General features: G+C 39.6%; 1 protein-coding gene across 1 annotated transcript in view; it reads right to left on the bottom strand.

Annotated features, from left to right (window-relative positions):
• LOC124868046 (UDP-glucuronosyltransferase 2C1-like) overlaps nucleotides 1–13911 on the bottom strand; it is a 53244-nt gene extending 39333 nt beyond the window's left edge. Inside the window, exon 1 of the mRNA XM_047364831.1 lies at nucleotides 13785–13911. The gene's annotated coding sequence lies outside the window, so the exon portion shown is untranslated. The remainder of the gene's footprint in view (nucleotides 1–13784) is intronic.
• Nucleotides 13912–14122: the final 211 nt, after the last annotated feature.

Raw genomic sequence — 14122 nt, 5'->3', positions numbered from 1 at the left:
TGTGTCTTTCCCCTTGCTTTCCATGAACAGACAGATCTCCTCACGCAGCTTGAAGCATCTTTGTAGCACCTTTCCCCGGGTTAGCGATCACACCTCTGTGTGATACAATAAGTCACCATACTCTGTATCTAACTCGCCCAGAAATGCCTTGAATTGGCGGTGATTTAAACCTTTGGCTCTGATTATGTTAACTGCTCGCGTTATGGTGCTCATTACATGTTCCATTTTCAAGGCTTTGCCACACAACGACTCTTGGTGTATGATGGAGTGATAAGCTGTCAGCTCATCTGTGACGTTTTGCTCCCGCATCTTCTCAAGCATCCTTGCCACCAATCCACTCCTGTGCCCACACATTGCGGGTGCTCCATCTGTGGTTAATCCCACAAGTTTGTCCCAAGGCAGCCCCATCTCATTTACATATCTGGATACCTCTTCACACAAATCCTGTCCTGTAGTTGTGCCATGCATAGGACATAATGCCAAGAACTCTTCTGTTATGCTCAGGCTGGAGTCTACTCCACGGACGAAAATTGACAGCTGGGCAATGTCAGATGTGTCCGTGCTCTCATCCACAGCAAGAGAATATGCAATGAAATCTTTTCCCTTTCACAAGTTGTTCTTTTATATTGGTGGAAAGCTGGTCTACACATTCAGCAACGATGTTTCTGCTCAAGCTCACGTTTGAGAATAGTTGTCTTTTGTTTGGGCACATTGCGTCACAAACTTTAAGCATACAGTTTTTGATAAACTCTCCTTCTGTAAAGGGCCGGGCTGATTTTGCGACCTCTTTTGCCACAAAAAAGCTAGCCTTGACAGCAGCCTCGCTTTGTGATTTGGCAAATGTGAACATAGCCTGCCTGGACTTAAGGCCTCGTTTTAATTCTTCCACCTTCTGTAGCCTTTGTTCCGTGTCCATATTCTTGTCTTTGTCTATGTTTCTGAGAAGTTTGATAGTGCCTTCTTAGATTATATTCTTTCATTACAGCCAAACCTTCTCCACACAGAAGACACACAGGTTTGCCTTTTACCTCCGTGAACATGTACTCTGCCTCCCACCTGGCTTGAAACCCCCTGTTCTCAGCGTCCACCTTACGTTTAGCCATTTTTGAGGAGGGTACATGAAGGTGATCTCTGCTGTGATTGCTGATGAACAATGAAGCCACTTGTGCGCGCTACAGTGACTTCGTGGAGTATCGTTGCATTGTAGGGAATGTAGTGTTGGTGCGTGCAAAACGCCAGCGGGCAGTTCTAATAGTAATTAAATATCATCCAGGGGGCCATAGATAATTAATTTGGGCCTTGACTTTGACATATGTGGTTTAGATGGATCGGGCTGGAGAAGGATGGGTGCCGCTGCGAATCTCTCTTTCAGAGCTACAAAGGCAGAGTTAGCTTCAGGAGTCCAGGAAAAGGCAACCCTGGTAGAGGTGAGACTAGTGAGCGGAGTGGCTGTTCGACTAAAGTCTTTTATGAAATGGCGATAAAAGTTAGCAAAGCTGAAAAAACGTTGAAGTTGCCTCCTGGAATCTAGCACTGGCCAATGTAATACAGCCTTGATTTTGGCCGGGTCAGAGGAGAGCTGACCATTCAACGAACCCCAGGAAGGACACAGATGGTTTGTGGAACTCGTATTTCTCGACTTTAACAGTCTGTTTTCGAGGAGTCGTTGTAGTACTAGACGAACATGGACACACGATGCTCAGAGAAATCTTTAGAAAAGATGAGGATGTCGTCCAAGTATACAAAGACAAAAATGTTCAAAAAGTCCCAGAGGACATCATTGACCAGGGCCTGAAACACCGCTGGTGCATTGCATAACCCGAATGGCATCACCAAGTATTCGAAGTGACCCAAGGGTGTTTTAAATGCTGTTTTCCACTCATCTCCCTGTCTGATGCGCACTAAATGGTATGCATGCGCAAGTCTAGTTAGGAGAAAACAGTTGCCCCCTGAGCAGGCTCAGTAGACGCAGGCATGAGTGGAAGAGGATATTTGTTCTTTACAGTGATAGAATTTAACCCCCGGAAGTCAATGCAAGCTCGCGAAGACCCGTCTTTCTTGCTGACAAAAAGGAAACCAGCCCCTAGTGGTGACGAAGAATGTCCGATGAGCCCAGCGGCTAGAGAGTTGGTAATGTAATCCTCCAGGGCTTGGCGTTCAGGCCGAGAGATGGGATACAACCTGCTGGAGGGGAGAGGAGCCCCTGGAAGCAGGTAGATAGCACAGTCGTAAGGACAGTGTGGTGGCAGAGAAAGGGCCTGCTGTTTACTAAACACTTGGCATAGATCATGATACTCAGGTGGAACCTCTGAAAGGCCAGTGGGATCAGTCTCCTCAGGGGATGTGGGTGCGGAGGTAGGGGGAACAGCGGACTGTAAACAAGTAGAAAGGCAGAATGAAGACCAGGAGAGAATACCAGACTTTGTCCAATCGAGGTGGGGATTATGTAAACTCAGCCAACTAAAACCCAAAACAATAGAGGAATGAGAGACAGGGAAGACGTAAAAGGATATTATCTCTCAATGGCTACCTGAGAGGACAAGTTGTAATGGTTCAGTGCAATGTGTTATGTGGGGCAGTTCCTTCCCATCTAAGGCCTTAGCCCTCATAGGCGTGGAGAGTTGTTCAGTTCTGATCCCAAGTCTCTCCACCAGAGCACTTTTGATGGGATCAGGTTCACAACCTGAGGCGACGAGGGCGAGGGCGGTGAGTTCATGTGAAGATTGGGACAGCAGAATCTTGGCAGGAAGTACTAGGCGGGGGACATGTAGGTAACGTGGTATAGTCCGTCAGACTCCCCGTCCTTACTGACGGACCCGATTTTGGCCGAATTGGACATGAGGCTAGGTAATGCTCTGGGGAACCACAGTAAAGGCAGAGGTTAGCAGTTCATCTCCTCCTAAATACTCCTCAGCTTGCACACAGCATCAGCCGTAGATCTGGAACACCTGTGGCCAGAACCTGCAGTGGCTCCGGGATGACCTCTAGTGAAAAACACAGTAATACTCCCATGTCCCAACACTGCATTTAAGATTTCTGTTACTAGCATCAACAGTAATAAAACATTGATACTTTGACTGCTTTTAGTAGTTTTTTTGTTATTTGTGTAGCATTTAGTTAGTCATACATGTACTACTTTCCAGTGTTCATAAGCGAAATGTTTCAATGCTGTTTATATGAAAGAAATAGTACAATAAATAGAACTAGAAAAATAGAAATAGAAGTAATAGAACAGTGTTATTGTCATTGTTATTGTTGTAAGCCTGCTGTTACAGTAGCTAGCAATACGAATTACATACCAGTTCCGACTTCTGAGGTTAATGGAACGCAGCATTGGGCAAGACACTTCACCCACCTTGCCTGCTGATGGTGGTCAGAGGGCCCGGTGGTGCCGATTCCAGCTGTGATTCCTCCTTCCTAGGAGCTATGCATTAAAATGGGTTATTAATGTGCATTCTGGGTTCAGGGTTTCTGTCAGTCTCTTTTGTTTTTTGTGTGCAGTTAAGCCCTTTTTGTTTCACCTATGGCTGGGCCCAATAATATTTTTTGAACAGTATGATGATCACTGGACATTGCAAGTGTATGTATGTTTACATAAAATTGTTTGAACAGTGGAATATGTCACCTTCCCGTATCTGGAGGGCAACGAAAGTTTATTTTCCGCGGGTTTTATAATCCCGGGCGACGTCAGACCTGCAACTTCTGTTAAGCTGCGCATGTCGAACTGTGCAGCCCAGCCGGTCTATCCCCCCAAAATGGATGACCCCAACAACCAAAACACAACAACTGTTCAGTTCCAATAAAACATACTTCTATTCTAACTACATACATTCTCCAAATCAAGAGGTATTCTTTCTGTACAACCTTGAAGCAGTATTATCAGCAAACCCATGCTTAAACCACTACTTCAGGTAAACGGTAAATGGACTGAACTTACATAGTGCCTTTCCAGTCATACCTAGCCGTCAAAGCGCTTTACATTAGGTATGCTTTTATTACATTAATGAATAATCAGAGAAAAATAGTCAGAAAAAAGTGTTAATATAAAACTAAAGACTTTGTGCAGCAAAGATGTCTGAAAAAACAGTGTCATATATATAAAATTGTACAGAGACAACATTAATGGGTCAAGGAAACTAAGCTCAACACAGAGGTTGTCACAGAATTGAATGGAGCTTTTTTCTGTTGATGTGGGAGTTGCAAATAAAGTAGCTCAATCATTAAAAGGTGGAAAAAAGCTATGAAGCATTTTCTTAAGGTTAAATATTTACTCCTGCACATTTACACCCCCAGCTGAAATCTGCAGCATTACTACGAGAGGAAGAAGGAAAAGCTAGTTCATTTGGTTCAAAGCGTCTTCTAATGCTCACCGAGTCTTAACACCATCTGTAATGTGTGTTTGTGTCTTTTTTCCACAATGCATGTCTGTTACATTGCAGTCTTTGATGTGTACAGTATAGGTCTGGTCATGTCTCCATCCATCGGTATATTGCTCTGGATCTTTTGCTTTTGACATCTGGACCGGTGTGAAACAGCTGTGTCTGTTTCAGTCCCCCTTAGGATTTATAGTTCATGTGCACACACACACACACACACACACACACACACACACACACACACACACACACACACACACACACACACACATTGGCAGTTCCTCATATAACCCTTATCCTTATCTTTGTACCACATCCAGTATCCCGCCACACCCGTTGCTAACCCATCTTTCACCTTAAAATTTCTGATGGAGATCAGAAATATTAAGGTGAAATATTAAGATTGCCTCTGGACTCAGTCAGGAACGTGAGAGGAGACAAAATCCTTTTCAGTGCATTTGGCAAACAAAATTGCATGTATGAAAGTGCATCTCTCTTTTTATGCGTGCTTTAAGCCTGCAAGCACATACACGTGGACACTTAAAGTTTCATATAGTTAGTAGTTTTGCATCCCCGTGGCAAACATTCCTCAGCCTCTGATCTTCCAGACTTCTTCTTTCATCCCCTCATTTCTCTCCTCCTTTTTGCTGCGCTCCTCCACTTGTCATCATCCTCAAGGCAACAGTTTATATTCAAGAACATTCTGGTTTTGGTCTGTTGAGGGGAAAAACAGGATATTCTTTCATCTTTTGCCCTTTTTTTTGCAGCATTTTTTAGGTTGGGAAAGAGTTTATTAATTCGCATGATGATTTATGGGATGAACTTGGACAGATTAAAATGCTCTTGCATGGATTTTATGTTAGTAACAACCTTGATTTTAGATTGCATAAAGCTGTTTATTATTCGAACACAGCAATTCCTCTGCCACATCTGTATCGACATTTTTGAGGTACCAATACCCAAATGAAAAAATGTATTTATTTTTTCGAAATGAACTAGAAAAACATATACTACAGGTCCTTCTCAAAATATTAGCATATTGTGATAAAGTTCATTATTTTCCATAATGTAATGATGAAAATTTAACATTCGTATATTTTAGATTCATTGCACACTAACTGAAATATTTCAGGTCTTTTATTGTCTTAATACGGATGATTTTGGCATACAGCTCATGAAAACCCAAAATTCCTATCTCACAAAATTAGCATATCATTAAAAGGGTCTCTAAACGAGCTATGAACCTAATCATCTGAATCAACGAGTTAACTCTAAACACCCGCAAAAGATTCCTGAGGCCTTTAAAACTCCCAGCCTGGTTCATCACTCAAAACCCCAATCATGGGTAAGACTGCCGACTTGACTGCTGTCCAGAAGGCCACTATTGACACCCTCAAGCAAGAAGGTAAGAAACAGAAATAAATTTCTGAACGGATAGGCTGTTCCCAGAGTGCTGTATCAAGGCACCTCAGTGGGAAGTCTGTGGGAAGGAAAATGTGTGGCAGAAAACGCTGCACAACGAGAAGAGGTGACCGGACCCTGAGGAAGATTGTGGAGAAGGGCCGATTCCAGACCTTGGGGGACCTGCAGAAGCAGTGGACTGAGTCTGGAGTAGAAACATCCAGAGCCACCGTGCACAGGCGTGTGCAGGAAATGGGCTACAGGTGCCGCATTCCCCAGGTCAAGCCACTTTTGAACCAGAAACAGCGGCAGAAGCGCCTGACCTGGGCTACAGAGAAGCAGCACTGGACTGTTGCTCAGTGGTCCAAAGTACTTTTTTCGGATGAAAGCAAATTCTGCATGTCATTCGGAAATCAAGGTGCCAGAGTCTGGAGGAAGACTGGGGAGAAGGAAATGCCAAAATGCCAGAAGTCCAGTGTCAAGTACCCACAGTCAGTGATGGTCTGGGGTGCCGTGTCAGCTGCTGGTGTTGGTCCACTGTGTTTTATCAAGGGCAGGGTCAATGCAGCTAGCTATCAGGAGATTTTGGAGCACTTCATGCTTCCATCTGCTGAAAAGCTTTATGGAGATGAAGATTTCATTTTTCAGCACGACCCGGCACCTGCTCACAGTGCCAAAACCACTGGTAAATGGTTTACTGACCATGGTATCACTGTGCTCAATTGGCCTGCCAACTCTCCTGACCTGAACCCCGTAGAGAATCTGTGGGATATTGTGAAGAGAACGTTGAGAGACTCAAGACCCAACACTCTGGATGAGCTAAAGGCTGCTATCGAAGCATCCTGGGCCTCCATAAGACCTCAGCAGTGCCACAGGTTGATTGCCTCCATGCCACGCCGCATTGAAGCAGTCATTTCTGCAAAAGGATTCCCGACCAAGTATTGAGTGCATAACTGTACATGATTATTTGAAGGTTGACGTTTTTTGTATTAAAAACACTTTTCTTTTATTGGTCGGATGAAATATGCTAATTTTGTGAGATAGGAATTTTGGGTTTTCATGAGCTGTATGCCAAAATCATCTGTATTAAGACAATAAAAGACCTGAAATATTTCAGTTAGTGTGCAATGAATCTAAAATATATGAATGTTAAATTTTCATCATGACATTATGGAAAATAATGAACTTTATCACAATATGCTAATATTTTGAGAAGGACCTGTATATAGACTTGTTACACACAAAGATGGATTTAAGCATTTATTTCAGTTAATTTTGATGGTTATAATTTACAACTAATGAAAACCCCAAAATCATTTTGTCAAAACATTAGAATATTGCATAAGACAAATAAAAATGATCCAGAAATGTTATTCTATGTATATTTTATGGCCTACAAAACCATGGGGAAAAATGACAGTCACTCACACTCTCCACAAGTAGGCTATTCCACAAAATGACATTACTAAAGAAACTGCTTGTTCACATAGTAAAGCATGTTAATGAAAAACTAGGTGGAAGGATAAAAAAAGTAATAGAAAAAGGTGCCCAAACAGCAGCAGAATTTTTTAGCACTTCATGTTCCCCTCTGCTGACAAGCTTAATGGAGATGTTGATTTCAGTTTCAGCAGTACCTGCCCATACTTCCAACTGAACCGGACCAATACCTGCTTTAATGGCCATCATATCACTGTGCTTGATTGGCCAGTAAACTCGCCTGAGCTAAATCCCACAGAAAATCTATAGAGTATTGGTATGAGGAGGATAAGAAACAATACACCTAACAATATAGCTGTGCGGAAGGCTGCTATTAAAACAACCTGGGCTTCCTTAACACCTCAGCAAAGCAGTGGGGCATGATCTCCTACATGTCCCACTGCATTAATGTAGTAATTCATGCAAAAGGAGCCCAAACTGACTAGAATATACATTGTAAATTATATGGAAATACTTTTCGGTTTAAAAAAAAAAAGTTTTTTTCCTTTTTGTTGATCTTTGCAATATTCTAACTTTCTAAGAAACAAAATTTTGAGTTACCAAAATACGGGTTTACCCGTACAAGTATTTGTACTGAACAAAATCCAGTATAGCCCTGTTAGTTTGGTACGCACCTGTACCAAATAAATACAGCGTTCCTTTATACCTAAACACCTACAAAACGTTTATGTGCAGAACTAAGTGCGCAATGCAATGTTTTGTAGTGCAACTTTAAGCTGCAGGACAGTAGCTCTCGAGGGACTGGAGTTGGAGACCTCTAAACTAAAGTCAAAGAAATGAATGCTTTAAATATATTATTTCCTGCATAATACATAATGCATGAGTTTCACTTTTGAACTGATTTACTGATGTTAAATAATTTGTAATGATGCTTTAATTTACTAAGATACACCTGTAAATAAGCTCTACATTCTGAATTTCTTCCTTTCCACGTGAGAACAAATAACAGACTAAGCAAAGCAGTAGTCTCCTAACTGTTTAACAATGCAGTTTTTTTTACATCCATCCATTCTGTTCTTGTATTCCTCTTTGGGATTGCACAAGGGCTGGATAAACCAATTTGAACAGATTGTCAGTGTATTATATTAACAATAAAGTTATCACAGGGGTTTTCGAATTGTGCTGCAAGAATCATGTAATGGTACAAACATGAAAGACAAAGTTGTTTAAGCATTCTCATAATTGCATTATATTTGCTAGCTATACTGATCACTCAAAGAGAAGTACCATGCAGGATATTTCAATAGACATTTTTCCCTGATTGAAACTGATGTGAATGATGGTACACCAGAAACAAGTACTAGTGGATACTTTTGTTTTGTTCCATATTCCTGTAAAGCCAAAATTCTGATATGAAAATAGCATCACACTTAAATAAACTGCTTTCCAGTTGCAATATAAACAAATCTATAGTATTTGTTAATGATTGAGTTAAGTGGCTAAGCTAACATTTGAAATGTACTTCTTTGCAATTTATGCAACACTTTCATTAAAAGTGGATTTGCAGCATGGATTAGAAGTTCAATGTGATACAACCTAACAGACGTGTTTATGACTTACACTTTCCCTACACTTTAAACACATGGCAACCATATTAGATGTTTAGATTGAGTTTGACTAATAATCAAACACAACACATAATTAAACCACATCCTTCAACCAAACATGCAGTGTCAATTAATGAGAATGTTTTTATGTTTGTTTGTTTTGTATGTTTTTAATGACATAACAAGATAAACTGTATAGGTCCTGTTGCACTGCTGATTCAAAATGCCTGTAATTATAGTGGTGTTTGGAAAACTTACTGGGGAGGTACTTGTTGTAAAAGACAGCTTAAAAACCGATGAGTTAACATACATGAAGCAACGTTTTCAAATTGAATAAAAATGAGAACATGCAAATTGCACGAGAAGAATTTGAACCAAGAAACTTAGTCTTTGATGTAACCGTGATACTCCACTATGCCATGTCTTCTGTAAAATCAGTCACAACCTATTCCCCAGCAACTCTAAAAAAATCATCTTTCAATTAATTCAAAATTATGGAGTCAATATGCTTAATATTTAGGCATTAAAACAAAACTAGGATACATTTAGCAAATTCAGGTATACCCAGACATTGTCATTTACAGTATAACCTTTCCTAAAGTGGAAGTTGCTGATTTGCTGATTTTTAAAGCTGTACACAATTAACAAAAATGCTCCCATAAAATGTGATCTTTGATTCGGTTGTTCTAGAATAACTTCTTTTCAACTTGCACAACATTACCACATTATTGTGAAGTGTGCTTTTACGGGAGGGCCTTTTAGCCAAATGTTAGTAGCTTATTATGACAAGCTAAATAGATTTGTGTAAATATGTTGTCAAAGCAGGTACATCTGTACGTGCCAAACTTTCAGTGTTATGATTTATGGTGACCAAACTGTTCTGAGGCAGGGAGGGAGTTACTGACTAATTAGAAAATGTTCTTCTCGGTGTGTGCTTGAACGCTTGTGGTACCCGCAAGATTGACTGTGTCTCCCATTATAGCCATAGAGCAGTGATTAGTCTTGTCTGTGAGCTGATTAATATTCTCCAGAGATGCTGGATGAGGTGAGGGAAATGATTATGGGAGGGACAGATAATGGAAAGATAATGCCCCCATGGATCACACTGTCAGAACAGAGAGAATGTAGGAGGGAGGTCGTGAAAGGAGCATGGGGAGAGAAATCTGCAGGTGCAGTGAGCGAAGGATTTCTTCTGAGGACCCTGCAAACAGAAGCCAGAGTGAGAAATGTTAAGATGGATATATTTAATCAGGTTAATAGGATTAAATACAAGAAAGCGAATTTTTTTTGTCAAATGTAGCCAGTTGTAAATCTTTTTTTTTTTTTTACAGATTTTCTGCCTTTGTAATAAAAAAAGGGGACTGGTTCGCATAGAAGCATGACCTAAACCCCATGGTTTTTCTTCGCCCCAAAGTTAAGCCATTATCAACAATACCTTTAGGATTGAGTAAGAAAAATATTGCATAATCTTGTGCCATGTATTTAAAGAATGTGAAAGTTATTCAGATAGCAAAGCAGGCTCCTCTCCAGTGGAACCAGCTCCCAGATTTAATCCGTGAGGCAGAGATCCTGTCTACCTTCAAGACTAGGCTTACTGATTTACTAGACTTACTTTTGATAAAACTTATAGTTAGAGTGGCTTAGGTAATCCTGAGCTATATTTGCAGTTATTGTAGTTATGTAGTTACATTTGGCCTGATGTTCTGTTTAGGTTCGACACCTTCCTAGAGGGTGTCATTAGCTTCTTCCAATAACTTAATGTTCTCCTTTTATAGATGATACATCTATAGATGATTTGTCCCTGTCTTCAATTGTTTAACCCTGTCTGTCTCCTAGACATAGCTATTGGCTGAGCTTTTACTGTGCTCTCTTTCATCCTATAGATTTGAAAACTGGTTCATAGCTTATCTGCTAGGGTCAGGTAATATTGCCACTAACTCTTTATTTTTATATGTCACATAGAAAGTACGTTTGGATCAGTACTCGTCTTTTTTCGTGTATGTATGATCTGTCTTCTCAATGTAAGCGACGGCCCACTGTCTCTACATGATGATCCACAAGGCGTGATTGCTGCAAGTCACTGACTTGATGCAATCTGCTGGGTTTCCTTAAAAACAAAACTTTTTTAATAATTTTAATAATAAATTTAACCTGACTGCATTATTTGATAACTGGACTTTTTCCTCTGTAAAGTGGCTTGAGACCCCACTGTACTGAATTACTGTGGAAAATTAAACATATAAATGGAATTAATTTATGCAGATCTTTGCTAGCGGTACTGATGACTCAAAGAGCTTTACACTAGAACCACATTCATTAAGGTACTTTGACAAGTAATGGGAGGAAGCTGGAATTGAACCCACAACTGTCCAAATACAAGACAACTACTCTTGCCACTAAACCAGAATCACGCAAGTTTCATCGGCCTCATTGAAAGAAAACCAATGCTTGTTCTTGAATAAATGCAAATTCAGAATCAGAATCAGCTTTCATTTGCCAAGTATGTGCACACAAACAAGCAATTTGCCTTTGGTTCCACTTGCTCTCAATGAAGGCATTTTTTTCCAGAAATATTAAGGAAAAATAAAAAATATTTTTGTAAATATGTATATATACACAGTGTTTTTACATTTAACTTAATGCTAAATTTGCTTTAAAGGTAGCAGGACATCTTAAAACTGCAGTTATGAGAATGTTGAAGTTAAGCATGACACAGGTGAAGCTACAGATGCTTTTTTGGGACATCTGAAAAACCTACTACCAGTCAGCAGTTGTTTTTTCATTTAAAATAAAGCAATAACATTTATTTTACTTAGAAGTTATTTGCAAAAACCTAGACCTAAATGCAATTGACATCACAATTATTGGTCAGCAAAATTGTAGTTCCTATAGGACTTTTATGAGGCACATCTTTGTGAACAAAATTCATATTCTGAGAGTTGCCTAGTGTCATTGGTTGAGAAGACTTATTTTAGTTGAAATGACTCATCACAGTGCCAATAATCTGTCACAACACAATCTGTGCCAAAAAAACTGGGTGGCTCTTCTCTTCGGATAAGGAGTGTCAAAGTAATGCTTTGCCTAAAAGTTTAGTTAAGAGTTGTGTAATGATATTATTTGTGTAAACTTTGAGTTATATGTAGAGGCATAAAGCTGTGTTTGAAAAGATTAAAAGTGTTATTATTGTGTTTACCATTACAAGATGAATTCTGTGAATTCTTTCATATTTTTGTCAAAATTAGGCATGTCCTGGTCAGGATTTCTTGCCCCCGACACCAGGCTGTGTCATTTGAAGTACTGAAGTACTGAACTTCCTTTTCAACCGTAGAATAATTACTACAAAAAACAGCAAAATATGAATTTCCATTTCAGGATTTTACCAAAATACAAAGTTTTTGATCGACGTGTTTTAGAAAAAAAAGGAATTTTTTAAGATGTTTGCTGTAAGGACAGGCATTAAACATCAGGATAATTGCAAACAATAGGTGCTGACACACAAAAGTGAGTTTCAAAGTGATTTGTCAGCATTAGTGAACACTTTGTTGGATGAGAAACCTTTAACCTTTACCTGGATTGTGATGCATTTTAACCTAATCAGACTGAGTTTTTCCTAAAGAATACAACTCAGAGAGAGGGAGCATCTTTACAATCTTTTACAAATGCGTTGTTTGTAACCCTGACCTGATGTTTGGGGTCACAACATCCCTTGTTAGAAAACTTTTTTGTACACCATATTAATACTTCTTTAAAGCCTTTATATTGACTATTCACAGCACAAAAATAAACATTACCTCTGCCCACTCCAAAGTACTTTTACTTGAAGAGAAATGTCTATCCGTCAAAAAATCTGTCAAAAACTGCATAAGCCTGCAGTAAGAGAGATGAGTAATGGAGGGGCTGGGGTGCGGTTGTTAGTGGGAGAATAGGTGAGTTAAATTAAGGATGTAGAGAGGGTTGATAATGATTTATTGAAGGGGACACAATGAGACAAAGAAATTATGAAATAAAAGACCAAGAAAAGGGGAACAGTAATTCAGAGAAGAGTAGTGACGTGGCTTAGAAAGTAAGGGGAAAAAATGTGAAATGAGAGAGAGATGGGCAGCTGCATCTGTGTGATTTGGCATATATCCAGCAATCTATTGCCAACATGACCTCAGCAAGTCAGACAACTAAACAGCAGGACTTACAAAGCAGAATGATTGAAGGGACTGGACTAAAAGATAGAAGACAAGATGGATGAGTTAGGTGGTTTAAGGCAAGGAGGAGGAGTAAAGTGGTTTGATTAAAGGAGGAGGTGAAAGCACTGCACTGAATAGGCAAAAACAGACATTTAGTGAGCTATCTTCATAACAGTGTACTGAAATCTGAAGTGAAAGCAGTAAATGTTGAAAAGACCTTTAAAATGTCATTCATGCAAGTCCAGCATCAGAAATAGACAAGTACAAAAGCATTCATTCATCTAAACATGATGCTTCTACCTTTCAAGTCTCATGTGACACTGCGTCATAATTCAGAAAACACATGAAGATTTTTTTAAAATACCAATGTATTTATGAAGAGACAAAGTGTGAGAGTCAGTGATTTAAAATATAAACTCAATATAAGCTTTGAATGAAATTAATTTTTTTTTGAAAATAACGTCCAAAGGAGCTTCTACATGAACTCTACAGCTAACAATAAAACAGAAGCAGACAGAAGGCTTTTTTTTATATATATTGGCTGTGTGTGAGACACTTATAAAAAGAAAAGAAGTAGCTTTGTCTCTTCACAAAAAATATAAATGACAGTAGTTCCTGTCTTTTAATGAAACAATAATTCTTTCTTAGTTCAACATGATTTTATGTCAGGATTACCCTCTGAGCTCTACATGGTTGTTTGTGTGGTGAAATCTGTAGTGAAACACTGATGACCTCACTGTTGCCACTCTTTCTTGAAATATGTGCATAGCTGCTTTTTTTCTTACCCAGGCTTCATAATTGACCTTTTGTTTGTGTCTAGCCATCTGTACGACTCCGGGTCTTCTTTTTGAACACTTGCGTCTTCTTGGGGAAAATGTATGTGCTGCTCATTGTTTCCCATCCTTCTACATCCCTCCTGCTCCTTTGCTCGGGTAAGAAAAGAACTGGAATTTGAAACATGCAGTCTCAACTTCCTTTGTTTTACTCTTGTTGCTAAGGTAGCACTTCCTGTCAATAGAGTTGGGAAAATTGTGTCACTGGCAAAAGTCTACTGTATCAAAACAGGCGTACGTGCACTGTCCCATAAACAAACGCGATTAATTGAATGCCCAGGATGACAGAA

The sequence above is a fragment of the Girardinichthys multiradiatus genome, chromosome 5 (genome assembly GCF_021462225.1).
Source record: "Girardinichthys multiradiatus isolate DD_20200921_A chromosome 5, DD_fGirMul_XY1, whole genome shotgun sequence".
Taxonomy (NCBI): domain Eukaryota; kingdom Metazoa; phylum Chordata; class Actinopteri; order Cyprinodontiformes; family Goodeidae; genus Girardinichthys; species Girardinichthys multiradiatus.
The sequence above is the reverse complement of the archived record's forward strand: the minus strand, read 5'-3'. Positions and strand labels throughout refer to the sequence as shown.